The sequence below is a fragment of the Mastigoproctus giganteus genome, chromosome 2 (assembly GCF_048544385.1).
Source record: "Mastigoproctus giganteus isolate SK-2022 chromosome 2, ASM4854438v1, whole genome shotgun sequence".
NCBI classification, from domain to species: domain Eukaryota; kingdom Metazoa; phylum Arthropoda; class Arachnida; order Uropygi; family Thelyphonidae; genus Mastigoproctus; species Mastigoproctus giganteus.
Window position 1 is genome coordinate 269,962,621 of NC_143576.1, and position 13,941 is coordinate 269,976,561.

At 39.5% G+C, this 13,941-nt stretch overlaps 1 protein-coding gene across 1 annotated transcript in view; it reads left to right on the plus strand.

The window, feature by feature from the left end:
* Window positions 1-673: 673 nt before the first annotated feature.
* Window positions 674-13,941, plus strand: part of LOC150090468 (uncharacterized) — a 678,730-nt gene continuing 665,462 nt past the window's right edge. Inside the window, exon 1 of the mRNA XM_090389911.1 lies at window positions 674-1,176. The gene's annotated coding sequence lies outside the window, so the exon portion shown is untranslated. The remainder of the gene's footprint in view (window positions 1,177-13,941) is intronic.

Sequence of the window (13,941 nt, forward strand, 5' to 3'; positions counted from 1 at the left end):
TGTGCCGCCAAAGCCTCAGGCTTCCTTGCACCCTATAGCTAATAATAATAATCGGGTGTATGTGAATTCCTTGATACATTTTTCGCTTCAGATGTTTTTCTTTGGGGCGAATATATTAAAATAGAAATAATTATAAGCTGAGAGTTTTTGTTTTTTTTACCTCTGAAAATCGGCGAACTGGTTAATCAAAAGAATAGCAACACGTCCGCAATCCGTAGCCGAATTGATCATTGTTTTGAAGGTGAAACGGACACAAATATGGACTTTATATTTACAAAAAAAAAAAATGGTTTTCGGACTCTACTTTCCAGGAAAAAGTGTGCACTCAATTGAGAAGGCGAGTCGTCACGTTATTAAATGTTGTATTAAAAACAGTCAAGTTCTTTGAAACTTGATGCTGTCCGTGTATTTTTGGTAGTACAGTCTTTCCCTTTTGTTGGGGTACAAAAATGAAAAAAAAAAAAAAAAAATATGAAACTGCTATTATAAAATGTTAAAATCTCGGGGAAGTTATGCATGTTATGGTCAAATGAGTATATCTAACGAGAGTACCAATTTTTTTCAGCGTTTGTGTTTCTTCCTTGTTATTACTTGTGAATCCCCGTAGCAAAGTGTTAAATGTCCGCCATTTGAATGTGTATTATCTCGGTTTAGATTTGTTAAATAACCATCAGTTTTTTTCTCCTGATGCAAACAAGAAGAATGTTTAAATATTTTTTGTGCGAACGTATTTAAATGAATGTGATGAAACAAAAGGGTAAAATTTTGAACAAAAATTTGATTTTGGCATTTCTGTGTGATCTGTCATCATTTTGTTTACAGTTGATGCTTGGCAACTGCAGGAAAACATTATACGATGCTAAGCCTAACTGAAATAGGAATATTTCCTATGCAGGGAGCTAATAATATTTCGTTAAGCCGTTTCTGCGTGTAAAGTTCTGTGTAACTAACAAGTACTATAAGTTCTGTGGCTTACTGAAACTGCCGACCAGTCGAACCATGTAACGGGATCAATGATAATTTAAACCGTCCCGGTGATAAAAATAAATAAATACTAAACCCGAACCTTATAAAACTTATGCGTCTGGTTTGCCCAACTGTCAGTTCGGCACATTTATAGTTGTGTTACGATGTGGATTGAAGTGTGTATTTTATATTTGTATATAAAATGTTATGGTAAGTAATATCAATTTAACAATCTAAATTTACAACGATTTTTAACGATTACAAGCGCTCTGTACGCTGTATGGCTATTTTGGGTTACACATATACATATTGTTGAATTACTATATGAGTGCAAATAATGAATATATTATTATATTTCTCTCAGCATTGGAAGAAACCCTAGGTTGATATGCCTAGGGTTTTTTGTTTCCCCTCCCCAATTGCTGCTGCTGTTTTGAAATAGAGAACTCGTTTTCATTTTAAAACAGCGGGATGGAGGGGATAAACACCCTACCCAAGCTAAGGACTCCTCTCCTTAATGACACAAAACAATCAGAAAGAAAACGTATCACTCCATTCTACGACCATGCCTACTGTGCGGAGACAAGTCGTACCCAAATAATGCATTTAGCCAAAACACACAATTTATATAGCATTAGCATTAGTAGAGGCATATGATGCAAGAAAGCAATCTTATGCAGCATTAGTCAAAAAAAAAAAACACTCCCATTTCACCCCTCCCGTTCGAAATACCTGTCCAGCTGAGCCTTAAATTTATTTAGGCTATCAACTTCCACAACAAGTGATGGAAGTCTGTTCCACCAACCGACTACCCGCTGGCTAAAGCCAAACTTCCACACATCTATCCTACATCTGTGTTTCCTCAATTTGAATTTATGCCCTCTCAGGTGATTATTCTGAATCACCTGAGAGGAAGAATCCCATCAGCATTGAGCATGCTCAAACCATTCAAGGCTTTATACACCTCTGTTAGAGGTGTATAAAGGCATCACCTTGCCGGTGGAGCCTCCGCAGCCAGGTGGGCAGGAGCAGCAGTGCGTAGCACACGCTTCTTGATCGTACTGGGGTTCGAGCCCGTGATCACTAGATGCGGAAAGGTCAGAAAATGACCACCACATATCCCCGGAGCAATATGGCCTTAGTTGTTAATGCTCCTAATAACAACAATGACAACACCTTCCCGGAGCCTAGTAATTTGCAAAAATTAAGCCTTTCTTCATAAGAGCCTTTGTTCCATTCACTAATCATGTTGCCCTCCTCTGTACTTGTTCCAGAAGCTCTACATCCTTCTTGAAATGAGGCCTCCAGACTTGTATACAGTACTCTAGGTGTGGCCTGACCATTGCCTTATACAAGGGAATAATCACCTCCTTATCCCTGTAGAAAAATTCCTATATATCATTGACAATACACCATGAGCTACTCTTGCAGCCCGTCTGCACTGCTCAGAGAACTTCATATCTGCCTGCACAACCACCCCCAGTTCCCTTTCATTCTCTACCACTGTCAGTGTAGTACCACCGAGTTGATACGTTGCTCTGGGGTTGCTGTTTCCCATATGTAGTACTTTACATTTATCAATGTTAAACTTCAATTGCCACCTCTCAGCCCAGCTGCTCAACCTTTCCAGATCCTTTCAGCAGCATAGCGTCAGTAGTGTCCTTAAATTAAATTAGCATTACTAGAGGCATATGATGCAAGAAAGCAAGCCTATATAGCATCAGCTAAAAAAAAAAGAAACACTTCCTATTTCACCTATCCATTCACTTGCAAAAGTTTGTCCAGGTTTTCCTTGAATTTATTTACCCCACCATGTGCTTTTTTATATTTAGGTTTAGCAATTTATTTTCCACTTTCCTTTCAGTTATCATAAAATCATTTAGCTCCCCATTAGTTTGATAAACTTCTGTCATCTCCTTCTCTAAAGAATTTCTTGTGTACGGAAATAGATGCAAAATACATATTCAATTTGTCAGCAACCTGAGCAGGTTGATCAACAGTTAACCCATTGACATCAAGTGGCTCAATGTGATTAAATCCCTTCATTCAGCAACTTTGCTTTCCATTTTATTATAACTGAAAGACTGGTATAAATGGCTGAATTACATATTAAAACCTTATTGCCAATATCCGACCATTGTGCGTCCATTTCAGACTATTTCAAAGTTGTCTACTAACTTCCCCAATATTACAAATTTTCCTAACCTAATGTATGTTGTTTGTTATTATTTCTGGTACAAAATCTAAACTGGCCATTTTGAATCGCATCATTATGATCCAAATCACAACTAAGAGCTACATTGATAGCTAAAAGGTCTTCTCTTTAACAATTATGACAGCTTCTGTTAGTTTGGTGTGTGTGCATGTGTGTGTGTCCATTTCAAACAACAGTCAGTCCTCGTATAACACGTGTTTACACTACATGAATTCGATCATACACGATTTATAAATAGGGGAACGATATCATATATAACACGGAATCACCCCGACTGAATGCAACACGATAGGAATGGAGAAAAGATTCTGAAAATGTATTGTTTTTCATATCAGTGAAGGGGAAACACATTTCATCATAAGAACGTAAAAATTAACAACCCTGCCAACCTTTCTATAGTCTGCAAACTTGGACATAAGCTTGATATACCATCATCAATATCATTTATAAATACAGAAAACAACAATGGACCCAACACTGAACCCTGAGAGACTCCACTAATAACATTAGTCCACGATGAGCAGTGTCCATTGATTATCACTCTCTGTCTTCTCCCTCTCAACCATCCCTTTATCCCTAGCAGCAATTTGCTTCCAGTGCCACACTGCTTCAATTTGTGCAGCAGTCTTCCATGTGCAACAGTATCAAAAGCCTTTCTAAGATCCAAATTTATAATATCAAAGTTATTCCCTGCATCCAGTTCTTTTGTGACTGCATCATAGTATCCAATCATATTGGTCAGGCAAGACTTCCCCTTAACAAAACCATGCTGTGTCCGAGCTATACTGTTATTGCTATTTGGTTTTTTTTAGGAGCATTAGCAACTAAGGCCATATTGCTCAGGGGATATGCAGAGGTCATTCCCTAACCTTTATGCATCCTCCATATTTGGTGGTCACGGACTTGAACGTCCGAGCTATATCTGAAGTCTTGTCTTGATGATCATGCAGTGCTTCTTTAACCAGTGCCTCCATCAATATTCCTGTAACAGAAGTTAAAACTCACAGGTCTATAATTACTTTTCTCAGCCTTTGATCCTCCTTTCTGAATTGGGATCACATTTGCACATCTCCAGTCTACGGATACCTCCCCTTAGTCCAAAGAAGCTCTCATAATTATGGCTAAGGGTTTGCTTATTTCTTTTACTGCCTCCTTTAATATAATTGGATAGATCCTATCCACTCCAGTTGCTGTTTTTATGTTTATCCTCAACAATTTCTCCTCCACTTCCCTCTGGTTAATACAAAATCATCTAGCTCACTGCCAGAGTTTACTTCACCTCTGGCATTCCCCTTCCTGAATAACTTCTCATGTGTGAAAGTAAATGCAAAATACTCATTTAGTTTGTTAGCCACCTGAGCAGGGTCCTCAACTGTTGAACCATCAATATCCAGTGGACTAATCTGATTCATCCCTTTCCTTCTAGAGTATACATAGATAAAGAACTCTGTTCTGTTTTTCTTTGCATCCTTTGCCAAGGATTTCTCATAATCTGCCTTTGCCTGCCTAGTCTCTTTTGTGACTTGGTTACAGACCAGTTTACATCTGTCATAGGCTTCTATGTCACATGTTAATTTATATATATCCTATGCAATTTTCTTCTCTATCATAAAAATCATTAGTTCATCTGACATCCATTTTGGCCTAAACCTTGAACAATATTTCTTAGTTGGTATGTAAAGCCTACTAGTTTTGAAGATAAGTTCTTTGAATGCTTCCCCATTTTGAATTTGCTGTTGGTAACATCATTAGTTGGTCCCACTGTATAGAATTTAAATACTGTCTCAGACCATCGTAGTCGCCTTTACGAAAGCAAAAACCCTTCCCTATACCCCTGATGGTAGTTACCTCTTTGAGTAAATCCCACTTCAGCACACTGTGATCACTACCACGTAGTGGTTCCTTTATCTGCAGATTCTTATTGCATGAAGAATCACTACTGATAATCAGATCAAAATTATTACTCCCTCTGGTTGCCTCCCGAACATGCTGATGTAGAAAACAATCATCCAATAAATCCACAAAAGCCTTGCTACTGTGTGAGTGCCCAACCCACAAATTCCAGTCAATATCTGGGAAATTAAAATCCTCCATTATAAGACTCTCTGATTTACCGGCCCACTCTATTTCCCTGTGCAGTTTCTTATTATACTCATCAGAGTCATTAGGCCTATAGCACACTCCTACTCTCAATTTTTATCTCCCAATGCTTATGTCACACCAAACTGACGCGACACTGCACTGTCCAGTGATGTCGACTGGCTTCACTTCCTTGGATTTTGTGTTTCTTAACTAATAGCATAACCCCTCCTCCCTTCCTATCCTGTCTATCCTTTCTGTACTGTGTATCCAAATTCCAGTTCTGCATTCCTTATATCTGTGTGACACCACGTGTCTGATATCCCAACAATATCTGCCTTTGATGTTTTGAGCAATACCTCAAATTCATCAAATTTATTTACCAAACTGCTAGCATTGGTGTACATGCAACTGTACATGCCCCTGTTCCTATTCTTAGCTACCCTAACACAGCCCATGTGTTTACTTGTACCGCAGTGACTCCCAGCAGTCTCTAAAATACCCTGAATCTTGTTTTCCAGGCTGCTGCTCATTCCAATAGAAGCAGTGCAAGAATAACTTTCACCTCTGCCAGTGGCTGCTGTTAAACTATTAGTCCTTGATCCCCCCAAACTAGCAGTTTTGCGACCCACGTAACACTGCCTCGATAGCATCAGCAAATATTCTTGCAATAAGTAGAGTTTCAGGGTTATAGTAATAACTTAGAACATTAAGAGAAGCAGCAAAGAAAGTAAGGAAATTCTTATCCATAATTATGAAAGCATCTTTGGATTCAGAGTAGGTCCATATGGACTGGCGGTGTTCACATATATCCCCAGTACACTGAGGAGGATCAGATGGTAACGAGTAATTACAGACCTGTTACGTCAACACCTGTTCGATGTAAAATAATAGGAATGATGTGTGCACATATGTAGACGATATTAGGATTCTAACAACCATCCGACCACCAACGACCAGTAGTGTATTGTGTGATGATAAACCATTATTCATGTAGTTAGATTTGGCTTGGCCCAAAATCCACAGAAGACTCTTATGGTGGTATTAGTATTAGTAAAGGCTGCATGGTGCAAGAAAGCCTATGGCTTATGCAGCACCAGCCAAAAAAAAAAAAAAAAAAAACCCTGAATAAAACAATGATAAAAAAAAATAATAAAAAATAAAAATAAATAATAATAATTAATAAAAGAAAAGGAAATTAAACCTATCATCCTGTGTGCTTCCCTGAACCGAAGGTACTATCCAGATGACCTTTGAATTTCCCCGAACTGTGAGCCTCTACCACCCATGTAGGCAACTTATTCCAGTAATTTATAACTCGCTGGCTAAAATAAAACTTCCTGCAGCCCAATCTAAAAATTTCCCCCCCCGTAACATGAATTTATGTCCCCTAGTTCTCGCATCATTTATAATCTTGAAAATTTCGTCCTCATTCATTTTACTGATGTCTCTCAGAGCCTTAAAACACCTCAATCAAATATCCTCTAAGTTTTCTAGTTTCCAAACTCTGCAACCCACATATTCAGTCTTTCTTCATAAGGATGCCCTTTTTTTGAACTCACCAGGCGAGTTACCTCCTCTTTGCACCCTTTCAAGAAGCTTGATGTCTTTCTTTAGGTGCGGTCTCCATACTTGAACACAGTATTCCAAGTGTGGTCTAATAAAAGCCTTATATAATGGGATTATCATGTCCCTATCTCTACTTGCAAAAGTTCGATAGATCATCGATAAGACACCATGGGCCTTCCTTGCAACTTGTTTACAATGCTCAGAAAATTTCATGTCTGACCGTATCGCAACACCCAAGTCCCTTTCCTCCAGTACTGGGTTCAGTTGAATTCCACCAAGTGAATAAGTTATTTTGGGATTACTGTTTCCAAGGTGTAATACCTTACACTGTGTTGGATTAAAGCATAGCTGCCATTTTTCTGATCATTCCTGAAGTCTATCTAGGTTTCTCTGGAGAAGCTCACCTTGACAGTGATCATTATCTACTCTACCAATTTTAACATCATCTGCAAATTTAGACATCACGCCCTCTATCCCTTCATCGATGTCGTTTGTGAAAATTAAAAACAACAGTGGTCCTAATACTGATCCTTGGGGAACCTCACTTCTTACATCAACCCAATCTGAGGAATAGCCATTTATCACAACCTTCTGCCTCGTGCCCTGAAGCCATCCTGCTATCCATCTAAGGATATTTTCCCAGTGAATCCAACCTTTTCTAGCCTATAAAGCAACCGCTCATGTGGGAATGAGTCAAAAGCTTTGCTGAAATCTAAATAAACAATGTCGAAATTATTCCCTAAATCCAGATTGTGAGTGACCTTTTCAAAATAGCGAACCAGATTTGTTAAACATGATTTTCCCTTAACAAAACCATGCTGAGTATCCTTGAGAATTTCAATTCTATCCAAATGATCCTGAATTCCATCCTTGATCATTGCCTCCATGATTTTTCCTACCATTGAAGTCAGACTGACAGGTCGATAATTTCCCACTTCACTCTTAGAGCCACCCTTATGTATGGGAGATACATTGGCACTTTTCCAATCCAAGGGAATCTCCCCAGAGTCTAGTGATGTTTGCATAATTATCCTCAATGGTTCAATGCACTCACTTGCCGTCTCCCTTAAGATTATAGGGTATATTCCATCAATTCTAGGAGCCTTACTGGCCTGTAGGCTCGAAAGTTTTTTTCATTAAATAATCTTGCGAAATTTCAATATCATTAATTACATATTTTTCAACTTTGCTTGCACAATTTTCCATTGCCACAAAAGGTTTTTCATTTGTAAATATCGAAGCAAAATAACTGTTGAGTTTATCTGCAACGGCAGCTGGTGTATTTAATGCTATCCCCTTTCCCTTACTTAAAGGTCCGATCTGGTTTGTCCTGCTCTTCTTGGCATTTATATATGCAAAGAATTCTTTATCCCCCACCCCTCTTTGCTCTGTTTGCTAGTGGTTTCTCATAAACTGCCTTTGCCTGTCGAATCTTTTCTGTGGCTCTATTACAGATCATCTTGTAGCTGTTATAGGCTTTAATACTTTTTATTGTTCTGTAACCTTTCCATGCCACCTTTTTTTTGTGTTCAAGTAATGTGGCAACTTCACTGTTCATCCAACTTGGAATCCTCCTTGTGCAGTATTTTTTTTAATGGTAAATACGCATTCAAGGCATCTGTGATTAATGTTTTAAAAGCATATCACAGTTCAAATATATTCATTCTCTGCGCGATATCTTAGATAATAGATATCGCAGTTAATAGAGGCCATGTAGTACCTTAAGGCATCGCAATTTCCTTTTCTGAAATTAAAACCCATTCCTTTGCCTTTTACTGCTGCTACCCCTCTCATCATCATCCACCACAGAAGTCCGTGATCACTTCCTTCTACTGGTTCCTCTATTATCAACCCTGTTATGTCATCTGATTCATGGGTGATGATGAGGTCTAGGATATTCTTTTCTCTTTCCCTGACATGTTGATACAAATAACTGTCATCTAGTTGATTTAAAAATTTTGTTCCCCGTGTCGAGTTTCCCATTTACTCAAATCAATTAGAGGCAAATTGAAATCACCCATAATAAGACATTAACGCTTACTTGCCAATTCCATTTGCATGTAGAGGCTTTCGTCATAATCTTCACAATCGCCTGGTCTGTAGATTACTCCTACTCGCATTACTTCTGATAAGACACATAACCCAACCACCTCTTCTATCTACTCTATCCTTCCTAAATACATTATACAAGCCGTACTGAAAGTCATCATCCCCAATTTCTGGGTGGCACCACGTCTCCGTAAGCCCTGTTATTTCCGCGTTACTTGTTTTAACCAGCAGTTCGAATTCGCTCATTTTATTGACAACACTTCTAATGTTACTACATAAGCAATTAATTAAGACTTACTGTTCTTGTATATTTAACAATCCTAACAGAACCCTTGAAGTTTTTTAGGCTCTCTTCCCTGGCATTAGCTGCCCGCTCAATTGAAACGTTTCTGCCCCCAGAACATCTTGATAATATATCCAGTTGGGGTAACTTTTTTTTTTTTTTATTTTTCGTAGTTGTTGGCGCATAAGTCTCTGTGGCCATAATGCACCTCCCAAGGTTTTTGCAGTACTTTGATCCAAGGCCGAGGTGGGAATCGAACCCGCGACCTTTGGCTTGCCAGGCAGGCACTTTACCCACCCGGCAGTTGGGGTAACAGATAAGAACTGTTGAGGTATGTGCAAGAGTAACTTTGACCAATATTATCAGATAAACGCGTGTCATTATTACCCACATTCACCCTAATTAGCAGTTTCCCTGAACCTTTAAAACTGTATCCTCAATAATACTGGGAAACACTGTTGCACCACCTCTTTTTTAAGTGTATCCCGTCTCTACAAAACAAATTTCTTCTACCTTCAAGTGTATAATCACTGTGTAGAATCACTACAAAGATCAACCACGCCTGTAAACCCAAAACTAAATGGCATACCTATCCTAATTGTCAAAACTCATAGTGATCTTGGCATAATATTTGACACTGAACTTACGTTCACATTGCATATTCACCTGCTTGTAAAAAGAATGAACTACTCGACATTGGACAATCAAACAGCATCGCTTGCACGTGAAACAAACTACAACTGCATATTATATAAGAACTACTGTATATTCTGGCATATTGTATAGTGCTGAACTGTGGGAGTCAGCCACCCCTCCCCACATTAGGAGAATTTGTGCAACTGAATTCCTGCTGCTGCAGTGGGCCAACAATAAACACCATCTCTCCCATCAGTAAGGGATCTCACAGTTTGCGGAACAGACAACATTACCTGGAAATGATTGATAACCACAATAAAGATGACTGGTGCGATCTCATCGTCTTGATTCTGGCTGCTGTGTAAATGGCACATCCTGCTATCTGGCCTATGAGGGATGAAATCCCTGCAGATGAAAGCCAACAGACTGAAGATAGCTGATAGGTTTGTACCAGCAAGGGCATTTCAGTCAATTCACAGCTTGTCATGAGAATTGACCTTGAAAGGCTTGTAGAAGATCCGAACTATAGGAGATAAACCACAGTGTGGTTCGCTCAGACTAATGTTGCTTAGTAGTTGTGTACATTTTTGTCAACAACTCAGAATGCCATTGTCTCTACTTATTTGGACAGGTGTATATCTTGCATAGAGGGAAACAGGCATTCTGTTATCAGACACTCAGTGTAAAACACTGATGTACCCAGTATCTTTCTATTTCAGAAGATTTAGAAGTCCGTTTGGCCTGCTTCCCTAAAATCCATTAGTAGTAGTAGTAGTAGTAGTGGCACTTGATGCAAGAAAGCAGTGTAGGAGCTTATGCAGCATCAGCCAAAAAAAAAAAAAAAAAAAAATCACACCATACCCTCCAATTGCCTGTCCAGTTCCTCCTTAAATTTATTTAACCTATCAACTTCCACAACGACAGATGGAAGTTTGTTCCAGCAATTAACCACCCGCTGGCTAAAGGCAAATTTCCGCACATCTATTCTACATCTATCCTTTCTTAATTTGAACTTATGTCCCCGTAGGTTCGTATTCTGAACAAGTGGGAGGATCCCATCAGAATTCAGCGTGCTCAACCCATTCAAGGCCTTATAGACCTCAATCAGATCACCACGCAGGTGCCTAGTCTCCAGCCACTGCAATTTGCAGAACTTAAGCCTCTCTTGGTAAGAGGATCCCTTCATTCCCCTCACCAATCGTGTTGCTCTTCTCTGTACACGCTCAAGCAAATCTACATCCTTCCTAAAATGAGGCCTCCAGACCTGTACGCAGTACTCAAGGCGTGGCCTGACCATTGCCTTATACAGAGGGACAATCACCTCCTTTTCCCTGCTAGCAAAATTCCTATATATCATTGACAAAACCCCATGACCTGCCCTAGCAGCCTGTCTACATTGCTCAGAAAACTTCATATCTGACTGCACAATTACTCCCAGGTCTTTTTCATTTTCTACCACCTTAAGTGTAGTACCACACAGTTGGTACGTTTCTCTGGGGTTACTTCTACCCATATGCAGTACTTTGCATTTGTCAAGGTTAAACTTCAGTTGCCACTTCTTAGCCCATCTGCCCAAATTATCTAGATCCTGTTGCAGTAGCACACTGCCATTACTGTCATTAACAACCCTGCCAACCTTCGTGTCATCTGCAAACTTCGACATTAAGCCTGATATACCTTCATCAATATCATTGATAAATATACAAAACAACAGTGGCCCCCAACACCGAACCCTGTGGGACTCCACTAATAACATTAGTCCACGAAGAGCAGCACCCATTGATTACCACCCTCTGTCTTCTCCCACTTAACCATCCTTTTATCCATTGTAGCAACTTACCCTTAATACCATTCTGCTCCAATTTGTACAGTAGTCTTCCATGCGCAACAGTGTCAAAAGCTTTCCTGAAATCCAAGTATATGATATCAAAATTATTTTTTGCATCCAGTTCCTTTGTGACCACATCATAATAACCAATCAAATTTGTCAGACAAGACTTTCCCTTAACAAACCCATGCTGTGTCTGAATTATTGCTGCAGTCTTGTCTAGATGATCCTGCAATGCATCTTTAACCAGTGACTCCATTATTTTACCCGGAACAGAAGTTAAACTAACTGGTCTGTAATTATTCGTGTCACCCTTCGAACCTCCTTTGTGAATTGGGGATACATTTGCACATCTCCAGTCCGTGGGAATCTCCCCTGAATCCAAGGATGCTCTCATAATTATGGCTAAGGGTTTGCTTAGTTGCTTTGCCGCCTCCTTTAATATAACTGGATAGATCCCATCCGCCCCAGGTGCCTTTCTTATGTTTAACTTCAACAATTTCTCCTCCACTTTGCTCTCAGTTATTACAAAATCATTAAGCACACTGCTACAATTTGATAACCTTCTTCCATTTTCAAACTGTAATGATTCCTCACGTGTGAATGTAGATGCAAAATACTCATTCAGTTTGTTTGCTATCTGAGCAGGATCATCAACAGTCGAACCATCGATGTCAAGTGGACCAATCATATTCAGCCCCTTCCTTTTAGAGTTTATATAAGTAAAGAAATCCTTGCTGTTTTTCTTAGCATCTTTTGCCAAAGATTTCTCGTAATCCGCCTTTGCCTGCCGAACCTCCTTTGTGACCTGATTACAGACTAGCTTATATCTGCTACAGGTTTCTGCGTCGCCTGATAATTTATATGCATCCCATGCATTTTTCTTCTCTGTCACGAGTCTCATTAGTTCATTTGATAACCATTTAGGCCTAAACCTTGAACAATATTTCTTCATCGGTATGAAAAGTCTAGTAGCTTCCACGATTAATTCCTTGAATGCTTCCCACTTAGAATTTACTGTTTGTAACATCGTCAGTCGATCCCACTGTACAGAATTTAAAAACTGTCTGAGACCACTGTACTCCCCTTTACGGAAGCAAAAACCCTTTCCTTTACCCCTGACGGTAGTTACCTCTTTGAGTAAATCCCACTTCAGCACACTGTGATCACTGCCACCCAGTGGTTCCTTTATCTGCAAATTCTTAATACACGAATGATCACTGCTGATAACCAGATCAAGAGTATTACTTTCTCTGGTTGCCTCTCGAACATGCTGCTGCAGAAAACAATCATCCAATAAATCCACAAAAGTCTGACTAGTGTGTGAGTGACCAACCCACAAGTTCCAGTCAATATCTGGGAAGTTAAAATCCCCCATTATAAGACATTCTGATTTACTGGCCCACTCTATTTCTCTGTACAATTGTTCATTGTACCCATTCGAGTCATTAGGCCTATAACACACTCCTACTCTTATTTTTGCTTTTGCAGTGCTTATGTCACACCAAACTGACTCAACAGTGCACTGTCCATCTATATCAACTGGATGCACTTCTTTTGATTTTATGTTTTTCTTAATTAACAGCATAACACCTCCTCCCTTTCTGTCCTGTCTATCCTTTCTGTACACATTGTACTCCCCAAATTCCAGTTCTGCATTCCGTATATCTTTGTGACACCACGTCTCTGCTATCCCAACAATATCCGCCTTTGATGTCTTGACCAACACTTCAAATTCATCAAATTTATTTACTATACTTCTAGCATTGGTATACATGCAAGCATACATGCTCCTATGCCTATTCCTTATTACCCTAACACATCCCATATACCCAACTATTCCAGGATGACTGCCATCCGTCCCTGAAACCCCCAACACCCCTCGCTCCAGGTCGCTTCTTATTCTAATAGAAGTTGTGCAAGAATCACCTTCACCTCTGCCTGCGGTTACTGTTAAACTATTAGTCTTTGTATCCCCCCAAGCTAGCAGTTTTCCGACCCACCTAACACTGCCTCGATAGCATCAGCAAATATTCTTGCACCCTTTCTATTTAAGTGTATCCCATCCCTGTAGAAGCAATCTCTCCTGTTAACAAGTACAGTCCAGGCTGAAAAAAATTCTACCCCTTGAGCCTTGCACAATCTTTCCAGGGCCGAATTGATCGACAAGGCTCTCATCATATACTCCCTCCTATCGTGTCTGGGCAGAATTGCAGACACTTTTAAATTCAACCCTAATTCTCGGCTTTTTTTCAACAGTGACCTGTACTTGTTGAGTAATTCTGCCGGTCTCCTACTCTTAATATCATTAGTGCC